General features: G+C 43.7%; 1 pseudogene; it reads right to left on the reverse strand.

The window, feature by feature from the left end:
• Nucleotides 1-1,667: 1,667 nt before the first annotated feature.
• On the reverse strand, nt 1,668-2,422 carry LOC125925791 (cytochrome b-c1 complex subunit 7-like; annotated as a pseudogene).
• Nucleotides 2,423-13,431: the final 11,009 nt, after the last annotated feature.

Consider the following 13,431-nt stretch of genomic DNA (forward strand, 5'->3'; position numbering starts at 1 on the left):
ACTTGATGTGTAATATGGGGCAAATTCCTTGACTTGTCTTTATCTTACTAGTACTGTTGTATCAAAGAGAGAACTCATGTTTATCCTTTCTGACTTGGAGAATTGTTGTGCAAATCCGGTGAATAAAATATGTGAAATCTGGTTTGAAAAAGACATATACGTACCCTAACATAGACGTCCATGTTTTAAAAAGGCAGTCAGTGAAGGAGGGTTGGGGTGGCTCTGGCCGGGGTCATGGCAGTTTCTACTGACATCACATTCAAGGGCATATTTTGCTTCTTTCTGGTGGCAGTTGACTGGTATCCTCAAACAGACCCTACGGGGTAGCGTACCTGTGGGCTGTGGCGCACCTGGAGGGAGAGCTGCTCTCGACGGATGAGGACACGCTGACATAGAGAGGTCGAGGTGGCAGTCCAGACCAGGTGACGTTTCCTCAGTGTGCACGAACACAGTACAACCAGACCAGGAACTGGGATCAAAGTTTAGGAAGGAAGTCAACATTTTAGTCAGAGGGTGGCTGGTTTCGGGGAGAGTGGGTAAGGCTCTGAAAAGGAAAACAAATAGATCTGAGGCCTCGTCAGGATGTAGAATATAAGTGAATAGGGGCAAGTGGTTCAGAACTAAGGTTTTAAACGCGGAAGGCACTGGAGGACCGGCCCACCTGCCAAGCTGGTCTGCAGGCTCCCTGTGGACAAGCGTCTTCTCCGTGGGCTGCCGGATCCAGCTGCTGCTGGTGCTGATTGTTAAATCTTTAGATAGTTTGCAAGCCAGTCGTTAAAGCGCTGGTAGCATGCAATCAGAGAGTGTGTGCTCTATGGAAACTGGCAATGACTACAAATCAGAAACTTTTCTTTCCCTGGTCAGCTAGTACTTTTTTTAAGTTTATTTATTTATTTTGAGAGAGATAGAGAGAGGGAGAGAGAGAGAGAGAATCCCGAGCGGGCCCTGAGCTGTCAGTGCAGAGCCCAGTGTGGGGCTCGAACTCACAAAACGTGAGATCGTGACCTGAGCCGAAATCCAGAGTTGGAGGCCTAACTGGTTGAGTCACCCAGGCACCCCTCGATAGCACATTTTTTGGATAGCACCCTTTTCTATGGCAGGATAGCACATTTTCATGTATACGTAGGCATCGAGGACACAACAGAGACTTACGAACCTCAGTCCTTAAACTGAGAGCTCCAAGTGAAATAAACACTTGGTTAGTTGCTTCCTGCCATCTGCCCTTCTCCTCGTTTTTATGTGTGGAGCACACTTGAGAGATTCAGCATGGCAGTGACTCTCATTCCATCAGTGGCACCTAAGAAGGCTATGCAGCAGGCAGCAGGTTACCATCGGTCCCCTTGATTGGAAATAAGTGTCTCAAATACCCCATTTTCTCCTGGTGATCCATTGTAGAGCTGCGATCCATGCAGTTCTCTAAAACCTTCTTAAGCCTATTTAGATTATCATAATCTATAACCTTGCAAGGACACAAGTCCCCCATAGGCAGCTACTTTGTAAAGGAGTATTTCCATGTCTTTGAGATCCTAAACCTGCCTCGTTGAAGCATGAATGCTTCTAGTATTTTCTTTTGTCATTACAATAGACATTTATCTAAAGTAATACGTTTGCAGCTCAAGTAGTTCTAAATTGTACATTTCCGGTTTAGCCAACTTCTCCAAAATATTTCAAGGCAGCCGCAACCACAGATTTCCATTCCAGGATTCTTTCTTTGCCCATTCTTCTCTCTCTTTCCCAAGTAACTTCCTTCAGATGCGGTTCGAGATAGATTTTACCCTCCTTATATTTTGTCCACTGCTCTATAGGCAAAATCTGCTGCCTCCTGGTCAGATCCAATGCTCTCTTTACGCGAAACATCTTGCCGTTATGAATTTTCTCAGGAAGACTTCTTATGGCCTCTCATCATCATTCTTGTATACTGTATCATCTCACATGAACTGGACTTTCTTGAACCCTGGAGCATTGTAATACCATTTTCAAATACCCTCCAGCCACCGACTTGGTGCTGGGGCAGCAGGCCTGCTCGCCATTTTGACATAAGACTGAAGCACTGAATGCTTCCAGTATTTTTGAGATGGGGTAAGCCACTTTGTTTTTACCTCTTGAGAGCTTAAAGACTGTGACTGAGTTCTAGAACTTTCTCTTCATGATCTAGGCCTCTCTGGTATTACCTAACTAAAAGTCGCTAGTGATGCATCTGAGGAGTTCGTGCCGAGCAAAACCCAGCCTAGAGACTTGGGTGACATTGTGGCCCATCCAACCCATCGATAAATCCTTCAAGCTTTAACCCTGCCCTCCTCCCCCCCCCCCCCCCACTTTACAATGCCCTCTCTTTTAGGAGAAGGATGGCAGAATTACTTTGCATTGGAATTAATGGTATAAAGAGCTACCTTCTCATCTGAGTAATGCTAATTCACCTCTATCCCTGGTCATTTGCTACCTATTAGAAATATCCTGACAGCCTGCATCTCATTACCATTGTAGCAGGTCGGACTCCCAAGAATAACCTTCTAAGGAGGATGAAATGTACGCCAGTGGCATCTAATACCAGGGCATTCACATTCATATTTTTAGCAGCATATATCAGTTAGCCCAACCTTTAGTGTACTCTATGTACTTTTAATAATCTCCATAAAAGCCTGATTTCCAATCCCTGGGCTCAAGCTGACAGTGTAAATAAAATCACCCAAATCCACAGGGTAAGAGAAATGAAAATGACAAGGATTAAAATTTGGTCAAACCTCTTTCTTTTTAAAAATTCTGCTTCCCTTCCAATTGGATCACGACCCTCTGTGTGCTCAGCTTAAGACCAGACGGTATGCTTTCACTTTTATTCCTCTCTGCAGCAGGCTTACAGTATTTAGTGAGAGTCTGTAAAGAATGTGTGCTGGGTAGAGAGTTAATACCATAATCCCCTATCGTTGGGGTCAAATGCTGAATAGAGCAAAAGAATTAGAAAACATGTTACATACAATGGCAGGAAAAAAAAGCATCAGCACGCTGTTCTGTGAACGCTAGCATTCATCACCCACAAGCGATGGCCATGAGGTAACAGAGTGCGTGAGAGACGCGGACTTGAAGTCTAGTTGTGTACGGAAGCCAAGCCAGAGGAGACTTGAGCATAAGTCTTCATACCCATATACCCTGGGAGGTATTTGTCACCATTCTTCATAGCTTCTTTCCAAGTACCTGCGTGGATTTAGTTCCTAAGTAACACATTGAGCCACTAAATTGTTTCACGGAGCTGAACCTTCAGCGATCTCTTTTTACTCTTCAGCAGTGGGTGTGAATATTGTTCTCAAAGTGCTGTAATACATCTGTCTCTGGAGAATTCTCTTAATGAACGAGTAGAAATTTGAGGCACTGCAGGCAAAAAGGGTTGCACAGCCACCTCCCATTGTACCTTGGGAAAGTCAACTGAACTCCCCTGGAGTAAGATTACAAACAAATAAATAACTTTGTCTGGAAGTTCTATACAGGGAACTTGCGTGCATGTGTGTGTGTGTGTGTGTGTGTGTGTGTGTGTAAATGGTTTAAACATAAAGTGACTTTGTTAAATTTTTTTAATGTTTTCTAAGAGAGAGAGAGACAGAGACAGAGCGTGAGTGGGGCAGAGAGAGAGGGAGACACAGAATCTGAAGCAGGCTCCAGGCTCTGAGCTGTTAGCACAGAGCCCGACACGAGGCCTAAACCCAGGAACCGTGAGAGTATGACCTGAGCCGAAGTCGGACGCTTAACCGACGCTTAGATACCCGGGTGTCTCCCAAATTTTATTTTAAATAATACTCTTTGAAGTAGTAACTATTATGTCAGCAAGTTAGAATTTTTGTTTACGTTTACATTTACATATAGTAAAATTCTTTGGGGTGTAGAGTGCTATAGTTTTGACAAATGCAGAGTTGTGGAAACATCACCCCAGTCAAGATACGGCACAGTTCCATCACCCCCAACAATCCCTTGTGCTGTTTCTTTATAGTCAACCCTTTACCCCCAACCCTACAAATCTTAAATCCTTATGTAGGATTTTACATAGGTATATCTTGTACAATGACCAGAGTGATAACCTGAAATCATGTTTTTATATATTTACATGTAACAAAATAAAAATAAACCAAAACAATAGCATCTGCACATTTTAAACAAGGACATATTTATATTTAATTTATATTTATATTTATTTATAAATACATAAATAACTAGAAAGCCAGTGCTCTCCGATCAAAAAAGGCTTAACTATTGCTCAGTAAATTCAGCGAATACAGGGACAGTAACCTAACCCACTATTGTATTAGCATGAACAAAAGTGTTTATTAAATGTATACTGAATTGATTATTAAGCCATGGATTGAGTAATGGTTTTAAATTCATGACAACCATAACTAAAAATGTGACATTCACAGTGTTGCAATTGTACCTTAAAGACGGCCAAAGAAGGAGAAGTGAGGTATAAGAAAGAGGGGGAAAGATTGTGTGTGTTTGTGCACATGTGGTGATTATATCACCAATTTGCTAGTTTACAAATGATAAAAACGGAATTGTTTTTGCACATGACCATTATTATATGTGTCTGTGACTCAGTGATTAAAAGTTAATGGCCTTAAAGAGAAAACTATTAGAAACATTAACTAGGGTTTTGAGTTATATTTGTGAGGATAATCTTTGTTTACTTAAAGAAGACAGCAGGATTTCTACGAAAATACTGAGTAAGATTGGAGTCTAACCAGGAAGCATAAGACATGTTATGAGTAATTCAGCATATCTTCCCTTTCCTGCAGGGCATGCTGACTAAATTACTAAAGAAATCTTATTTTCAAGCAAATACATCGTTATTGTTTAAAACAGAAGTATGAACATGTCCTTAATTTTATCCATTATCTTACCTACATTTCTGTTAGCCCAAGGTCAGACTATCGGTCTTCTTTACTGGCCACTCCTCTTCTCCTCAATATTCCTTTCCTCGTACTTCTTTCATTTTCATGGAGAAATCATTTATATTCAAAATTAGATAGAGACTCTCAGTCTACATCTCCAACCCAGGTTCCCTCATGTGTTACGGACACATACTTCCAGCTTTCTACTTGATATCTCTCCCCGGATAGTCCACAAGCCCAAACTTAAATTGTCTCAAATGGAGCTCATTATCCATCAAATCAAATGGTTCCTCCCCCATAGAATTTTCCATATGCTTCCACTAGCTCTTATCTCACTTCCTGTTTCTTTCACTGGACTGAAGGCGATGAACGTGCGTCTTTTCCCTAGTGCCTGGCACGGTGCCTGGCATCTGGTAGGCATTTATAAATATTTGTGGAAGGAATGAGTGCACATGACACTCATATGCATATAAATAGGGATTTATTTCCACCCTAAACCCCAATGTTTATGAATGGTTTTTAAATGGATGAGTAGCTCTGATAGACATATAGATATAAGTATTTATTCTCACATCAACCACCAACTACTATATCTACATGAGGTCTGGAGATCGAATAATGTCTGTTTTATGCAGCAAGGAATATAATTCGCACATTTCAGGTTTCTTTCCTATTTTTTCTCACATTGAAATCCTATTGTGTTTGAATTCAGTATTATAACAGAAGCATTTTTCTATGTCTGAGAAAGTCCCAGACATTATTTTTACCGATGGAAAAATTGTGCCTTGAAAAGAAGTTCTTCAGGGGCGCCTGGGTGGCTCCGTCGGTAAGCGTCCGACGTTAGCTCAGGTCCCGTGGTTCGTGGGTTCGGGCCCCGCATAGGGCTCTATGCTGACTCTGGGCTGATGGCTTGGGGCCTGGAGGCTGCTTCGGATTCTGTGTCTCCCTGTCTCTCTGCTCCTCCCCTACTCACACTCTGTCTCTCTCTCAAAAGTAAATGAACATTGAAAAAATTAAAAAAAAGAAAAGAAAAGAAGTGCTTCACGCTTACTCCAAAAGATGAGTTTGAAACATCATAAGGACCTCATGTAGCACCTACTTCTATTCAACCGTCTCTGCTTTCCACCAGTGATTCTCAAAGTGTGGTCCCCGGACCAGCAGTATCAGCAGCATCTAGGAACTTGTTTGACATGAAAATTCTTGGGCTCCACCCCACACTTTCTGAGTAAGAATCTCAGGCCAGGGGCCCAACAATCGGTGCTTTAACAAGCTCTCCAGGTGATTTCAATGTACAAACAATTTTGAGAATCACTTTCATACACTTGCCAGTGAAAGAATCCTCTTGAACTCTTTCCACCCACTTCTCCTGTCAGTTAGGTCCCTTATTAGTCCCACATCATGTTTGGGTTGGAAAACGCCTTCTATGTTTGATAATGACTCTTTAGAACAGGGCATGGCTTCCTGTACCTAAAACATAAATATAAATGTGGTGCAAGGCAGTAGTTTTTTTAAACTTAGTTTTAACAACAGCAATATTCTTCAAATGAAATCCTAAACAGAAGCCGTGTGCGCGTGCATGCATGTGTGTTGGATAAAAAGGAATTACTGTGATTGGATATAGTTGAGAGGGTGGGGGAAACAGAATTCCCATACGCCACTAGGCGCCCTCCCACCCAACCCTTTTCCCCATGCCATCTCCAGGGAATAGAACTTGAGAATTGCAGAAGCAGTGGAATAGATGAACAGTTGGGAGACCTGGGCTCTAGTTTCTTTCCTTGGGCCATTCATTTGGCATCTCTGAGCCCCGTGTTCCTTGTCTGAACATGACGAGTAATCTGTAATTCCTTATCCAGTTGGAAGTTTATTTATTTTTTTCATTTTTTATTGCTTAGCTTCTGATAGCAAGAGATCCCGGCTGTCTTGAAAGGTCTCCCTTCCTTGGAGACGCAGGAATAAATGTTGGCCTTGCCATTTGCTTGTCTTCTGTCTTCTACTTCAGTATTGACTTCCAGGCATTAATGAATAAACAGGGCCAGGCTGCTGTCATTAGGAGTGCCAATAAAGAGAAGAAAATCTTCCACCAGAGTCACATTAACATTGAACAGATTTTCAACCCCAGCATTTGACTGGGAATGTGGGCTGGTGATAAGGGCATATGTGAAGAATTTAGAGAGTAGCACAACATAGTTGCACTGGCCTTTTCTGCAGCCTCCCCTCCGTGTTCTCTTTCTGCCCTCCCCCCTGTTCTTCTTCCTTCCCCTCCTTCCTCTCCTCCTCTTCCTCAGAGAGCTTGCAGAGCACTGGCCTACAGTCACTCTCCCCATATCACATCACCTGACTCTATGTCTTTGTGACTCCCAAGGTCAAAATCTATGATGGGAAACCAAATGTGTAGGTGCCCCTAAGTATCGTGAGCGTTACTTTCACACTCCCTCTTGCAGAGATCTCTGGATTTCCCTCTTCTCTCTCCCTGATCCTTCTCTTCCTCCATTCAGTTCCCCTGACTCTGTCTGAGGCCACCTAGAGACAGCTCTAAGTTTACTGGTCAGAACTGTGCTATCCCATTGCTATAGACTGAGATATTTGTATCCCTCCAAAATTCGTATGTTGAAACCTAATGCCCAGTGTGATGGTGTTTGTGGGGGTGGGACCTTTGGGAAGCGCTTAGTCAGGAGGACGAGCCATTATGAATGGTAATGGTGCCCTTCTAACAGATCCCAGAGAGATCTCTCATCCCTTCCACTGTGTGAAGATACAGTGAGAAGACAGCCATGTATGAACCCAGAAGCGGGCCCCTCACCAGACACCAAATCTGCCAGCGCCTTGGTCTTCGACTCCAACCTCCAGAACCGTGAGAAATATCGTGTAGCCAGAACAGAATAAGGCACCTGCTCTTCTGTAAAGCAGGGTCTGCGTGTGTGAGGAAGGGGATGGTGGTAATGGAGCAATGGGGACCTGTGGGGTGAGGTGGGCACAGTGTCGTGTTCTCGAAACTTTACTCCCATAAAGTCTCCTATGACTTTCCTGGAAAGAAGGTCATTCTGGCCTCTGCTCGGCAAACGGCGAGGGGCTCCTTCTCTGAGATGCGGAGACCTCGCTCCATCCGTCATCCCCTGGTGTGTCAGAGGTTCTGACAGAAATACCAGACGCACTTTAATTGAATTTGTGGACCAAAAATGGCCTGACAGGGAAAGCATGTTGATAAGAATCTATGTTATAGCTTACATTTTACATTGGACGGTACTACTTAGGCACATAAAATTCTTTTTTAAATGGGATTTAAAAAGTGGAATCTATATGACTGTGCTCTTGTTTGCTTTTATCATATGGAAAACGAAAGTACTTGACTGCTTGGTCTGGACAGCTGGCAGCCTTATCCATCCTTTTCCTCTCTCTCCTGTGTTTTCAGCTCCCCACCCCCAAGGTTCAGTCTCCATTTTCCCCTCTACATGTAAATGAGTACAAATCTTATCTCACCTATCTTTTGCCCTTGTGCTTCCCCTTAGCCCCTAGTCTACTTCTCTTTTCCTCACAGTCAAGCTCTTTGAGATAAGGCTTAATACTTGGGGTCCACAGCGGTGCCCCTGCTGTCTTTCTCACAACCACCCATGAATCCCCAGGCTTCCATTACTTCCAACCCCCTTGCTGGGTCACCCATCTCAAATCCGACAGCAACACTGCAGTCATTATCACATTTGGTCTCCCTAAAAAAAAAAAAAAAGCTGATTATTTCCTTCTTGAGTCTCTTCCCTCCTTCAGAGTCCACGGCCCTACTCTCTGCTGGTTTTCTTCATAGCTCAGTAATTCATTCTCCTCAGCCTTTGCTGATCCTTTAAATGTTGGTGTTCCCTGAAGTTCTGTCTTCTGCTTCCTGCTTTTCTGTGCTATTTACTCATCCTGGGCCAAACCATCCACATCCGGGGGCTCAGCCCTCACCTACGTGCTGATGGTTTCCAGACCTATACCTGCGGCCCAGGCCTGCCTTTCTTGGGCTCCACACACACTTATCTTCGAATGTCTCCATTTAATAGGTTCCTCAGACTTAGGTCTGTTAACAAATTAAAAATATTACCTTAACTTTTAAGCTCCGCTCCTTTTGCTTGAGGAACAACACCGAGTGAGAAACAGAGACTCATCCCAGACCTGGTTACACTTAAGTTCCATCAATCAGATGCTCCTAATATTACATTTGACGTGTTTTTTTTTTTTCTTTCTACTGTCTCCACCAGCTACGATCACTACTGCCTCGGATTTAGTTCAGACTGTGTCCACTTTTCACCTGGGCCAATGCCTTCTGGGCTCCCTGCCTTCAGTCTCTCACACTTCCACGTCACCCTACATCTACTCTCCAGATGATCTTTCTCAAAGGTCTATATCAGTGTTGTCCAGTATACTAGCCTTTAGGCACACACAGCTACTTAATTAAAATTAAGTAAAATTTAAAACGCCTCAGTCATGCTAGCCACAGTTTAAGTACTTCATAATTAGCTCAAGTAGCTAGTGGCTATCTACTGAACAGTACAGATAGAGAGCATTTCCATCATTGCAGAAAGTTCGACTGGATACGACTATTCTAGAATGTGATGTGATCATGTCTTCTCTCTGCTTGCTTCCATAATGATTCCCCACATACTTCAGATGAAACTCCAGACTCATTAGCTTGGCAAGTAAGTCCCTGCTTTTGGTGCACTCTCCCTGTCACCGCCCCCTCCACTTGAACCTGTGCCTTAGTCGTGTCAACCCACTGCTCCCATCCCCACGCCTCTGTGCTTTTGGTTATGCTGTTTCTGCCGCTCGGAAGGGCTGCCTTTCTCTGTCCCTTTAGAACTCTTGTTTGTTCTTCCAACTCAATTCCAGCATCATTCCTTCTGTGAAGCTTTCCCTTGCCTTCCCAGGCAGAGTTTAGGCTCACCTTTTTATAATTTCCACTGGCAGCTTATAGTGCTATGACACTCATTGTTGAAAAGAAAAATCTATTGATTCAGCATGAAAGCCTGCATCATACTCCCTTCCCCCAACACAACCATGTCCTAATCTCCCAAACTTGTGACTATGTTACCTTACATGGTAAAAGTGCCTTTGCATTTGTGACTGAGTTAAAGTTAAGTTGAGATGGGGAAGGTTGTCATGGATTATCCAGATAGGTCCAATGATAGAATCAGAAAGGTTCTTGTAAGAGGGATGCAGGGATGTCAAGATGGATGCAGAGTTTGGAGTGATTTACTTTGAAGATGCAGGAAGGGGCCGTGAGCCAAGGAATGAAAGTAGCCTCCGGAGGCTCTAAGAGTCAAGGGAACAGATTCTTCCCTAGAACCTCCAGAAGGAACACAGCCCTGCTGACCCATTTGGGACTTCTGACTTGCAGAACTCTAATAGAATAACTTTATATTCTTTGAAATCACTAAATTGGTGGTAATTTGTCACAGCAGCAATAGAAAACCAATATATTCACCCTTTCATCTATCCATCCATCCATCTATACCACATATTTCACATAGATTTACCGAGTGACTGTCTTGTGCCAGACCCAGTATTGTATGCTAAGAATACAGTAATGAAAAAGATCCAATTATTGTTGGGGAAGGTGTGATGTAGGGGCAAGGGAGAAGGCAGGAGTCCTGAAACCTGGAATTGTGAAGGGCTGCCGTCCAAAGTTGAGGCTGTTTCCTGTAGAGTCATTAAAGGTCTTTTGCCTTATCGGTTCATAATTGGATCTTTGGCTGCCCTAATGTGGAAATGGGTTGATGCTCACACACCAGGAAGATGCACCAGGCTGCTTGTAATATCTAGGTGAGAAATGATGAAGGCCGCTAAGAAAGTGGATCTGGTAATATTTGGGTGGCATTGCAGAGGTAGAATTGATGGGGTTTTGTGATCAATTAGATACTGTGCCTGAGCGACAGAATCCAAGATGACTCTGCTCCAAGATGACTCTGAGAACGGGTGACTCTAAGCTCAGTGCCTGGCACACAGTGGATAAGAAACAATTGTCTTGAATTGAATTGTGTGGCAAGAAGACAATGGAGTAGATCATCACTGGGAGGGAAGGATGATGCCAATGAATCTGCACAGTGGAGGAAAATAAATAGAAGAATGTGTGTGTGTGTGTGTGTGTGTGCGTGTGTGTGTGTGTGCAGGGTGCTAGGAAAAGGATGTGAAATGTGTGCCCTGCCACCCTGTATGATTTTTACTGCCCAATTTAAGCTTTTGTGCTTTAAACCAAAACCATGTTCAGGGAGAAAATTGAGAAAACCATACAACCACCTTGAAGATGTCAGATTTCTCTCAATGGCGAGTTTAGCTACCGTTTTGATCTGAAATGGTTTTGAGCAGGGGAGGGAGAACAAGTCGTTTGGGGCGATATTTTGGTGCATTTGCTGTATCATTCTGGAAGGAGGGCAATGCCTCTGCTTTCTTCCTCTACGCATTCCCCTGTGCTGTGGGCAAGCCCAATGTCCAAACCCAGGAGTCTTTTCTGGCACCGTGTGGGATTATTTAGGGCCCCCGTGCCCAAGACCAGTGACCACATGGTGCTGAATGTTTACTATATTGAAAGGGTACGTAGGATTTCTGCTCCTCAGAGTGGGATCCTGTTCCACACTGATGGGAAAATAGACACAATTATTTAGCAAAGGCCCCGAAGCCCTGGTTTCCCACCAGCCTTGCTCTGTGGTGTATTGACTATGTCCCCAGTCGAGTAGAGCCCGTGGCGAGTGAAAAATCTCTTCTTTGATTTGAGTAAACCTCTCCTTTGATTTGTGTTCACGCAGAATGTTATTCTTTTTTTTTAAGTTTTTAAATTTTTATTTATATTTGAGAGAGAGAGAGAAAGAAAGAGAGAGAGAGAGAGAGAGAGAGAGAGAAAGAGAGGCTGAGTGGGGGAGGGACAGAGAGAGAGAGAGGGAAACAGAGAATCTGAAGCAGGCTCTAGGCTCTGAGCTGTCAGCACAGAGCCTGACGCAGGGCTTGAACCCACACGAGCTGTGAGATCATGACCCGAGCTGAAGTCGGACACTTAACCGACCGGGCCACCCCTATTCTAACAGATATTTATTGTGACTCTGCGGACTGAGGGAAGGGAAAGAGTCTTATGGTCTAGTTAGTTTGGAAAATTCTGGGTTTAACAAATGTACTGAAGTCTGCAGGACTTCTCAGAAGCTTTACTTTACAAATATATCCTGTGAAGGTCTGAGAGAGAGGTAAAGATTTTCCTAAACTTATTTGACTCCAGAGCACTATGAAAATTATGTGGCAAAGTGTTCCATGCAACAGAATTTGTTCAGAAAGTGTTGTCCTACTGAAGTAGCAGATGTCCAAGGTGTTCCTGTATGCCCAGCACACTCAGCAGGAGGCCACGATGATGACATTGAGCCATTAGCCATCTTCACAAAGCCTCCAATGGGCATGAATTGCTAGAGATAGACTGAGATGGTAATCGGACGAATTTTGTTGTTGTCGTTCTGACACTTTTAATTTGGGTTTGGACTCACTTTGCTGATGAGCCAGGATGCAGTTCTAATTCAGAGGCACTTCTGTCACCGTTCCATACCTTACCACACGCATCATCTCCTTCCCCCTCCCCTCAAATGTCTTCTTATAATAAAACAATCCATGCTGGTTACCTTCTTAAAAACTGTTTTAAAAATACTTCGAAAACACTAGCTCATTTTCTTTGGGTATCGGAGCATAATACGATAGTATCTTATTACTTACGTTCTGTGTTTCTTAATCCTCTGTGACTCAGATGCATAGCATTTTGTGGTTTGGGGGGATATTTTTATCATCTGGAATTTCATTTGATCCTTAAAACAACTTCCTAAGGAGGAGATGGTGAAATCATGTTGTCTTAGTCTGTTTGAGCTGCTATAACAAAGCACCACAGCCTGGATGGCCTAGAAGCAGCAGAAACTTTTTGCTCCCAATTCTGGAGGCCAGAAGTCCAAGAGCAGGGTGCCAGCATGGTGAGAGTACGGGTGAGAGCCCCCTCCTGGATTGGAGACAGCTGCCTTCCTGCTTCGTCCATACAGAGTGGACTAGGCTAGGGGTCTCTTTCATAAGAGCACTAATCCCATTCATGAGAACTCCACCTTCGTGACCAAATCACCCCCCTGAGGCCCCCAGCTCCTAACACCTGTCACCCTGGGCATTAGGTTTCAACATAATGAAATCTGGAAGGACACAAACATTCAGCCTATAGTGCCCAGTGTATAGACAAGCGAAGCAAATGACATATTTGGGTGCCTAGTTTGTGGAACTAAGTGTTTTACATACCTGAGCTGGCTTAGAGCTCCTCTCCGCTCTACGTATTAGGACATGTTATCCTCATGTTAGAAATGAAGACCCTTGAGGCTAAGAGAGTGAAGAACTTCTCCAAGGTCACGTAACTTGTAAAAGGAGGTCTGGTAGTTTAAGCACATGATCGTTTAGCCCCCAAATCCACTCTCTTTCCACTGTGGCATCCTTAAAGAGGAAGCTGAGACCAAGGGCAGGGAAAGATTGCCCAAGTTCACACAGGGAGTTTGGGAAAGTGCTAATTCACTTGACTTTTAGTCCAAGGGCC

The sequence above is a fragment of the Panthera uncia genome, chromosome F1 (assembly GCF_023721935.1).
Source record: "Panthera uncia isolate 11264 chromosome F1, Puncia_PCG_1.0, whole genome shotgun sequence".
Classification (NCBI taxonomy): domain Eukaryota; kingdom Metazoa; phylum Chordata; class Mammalia; order Carnivora; family Felidae; genus Panthera; species Panthera uncia.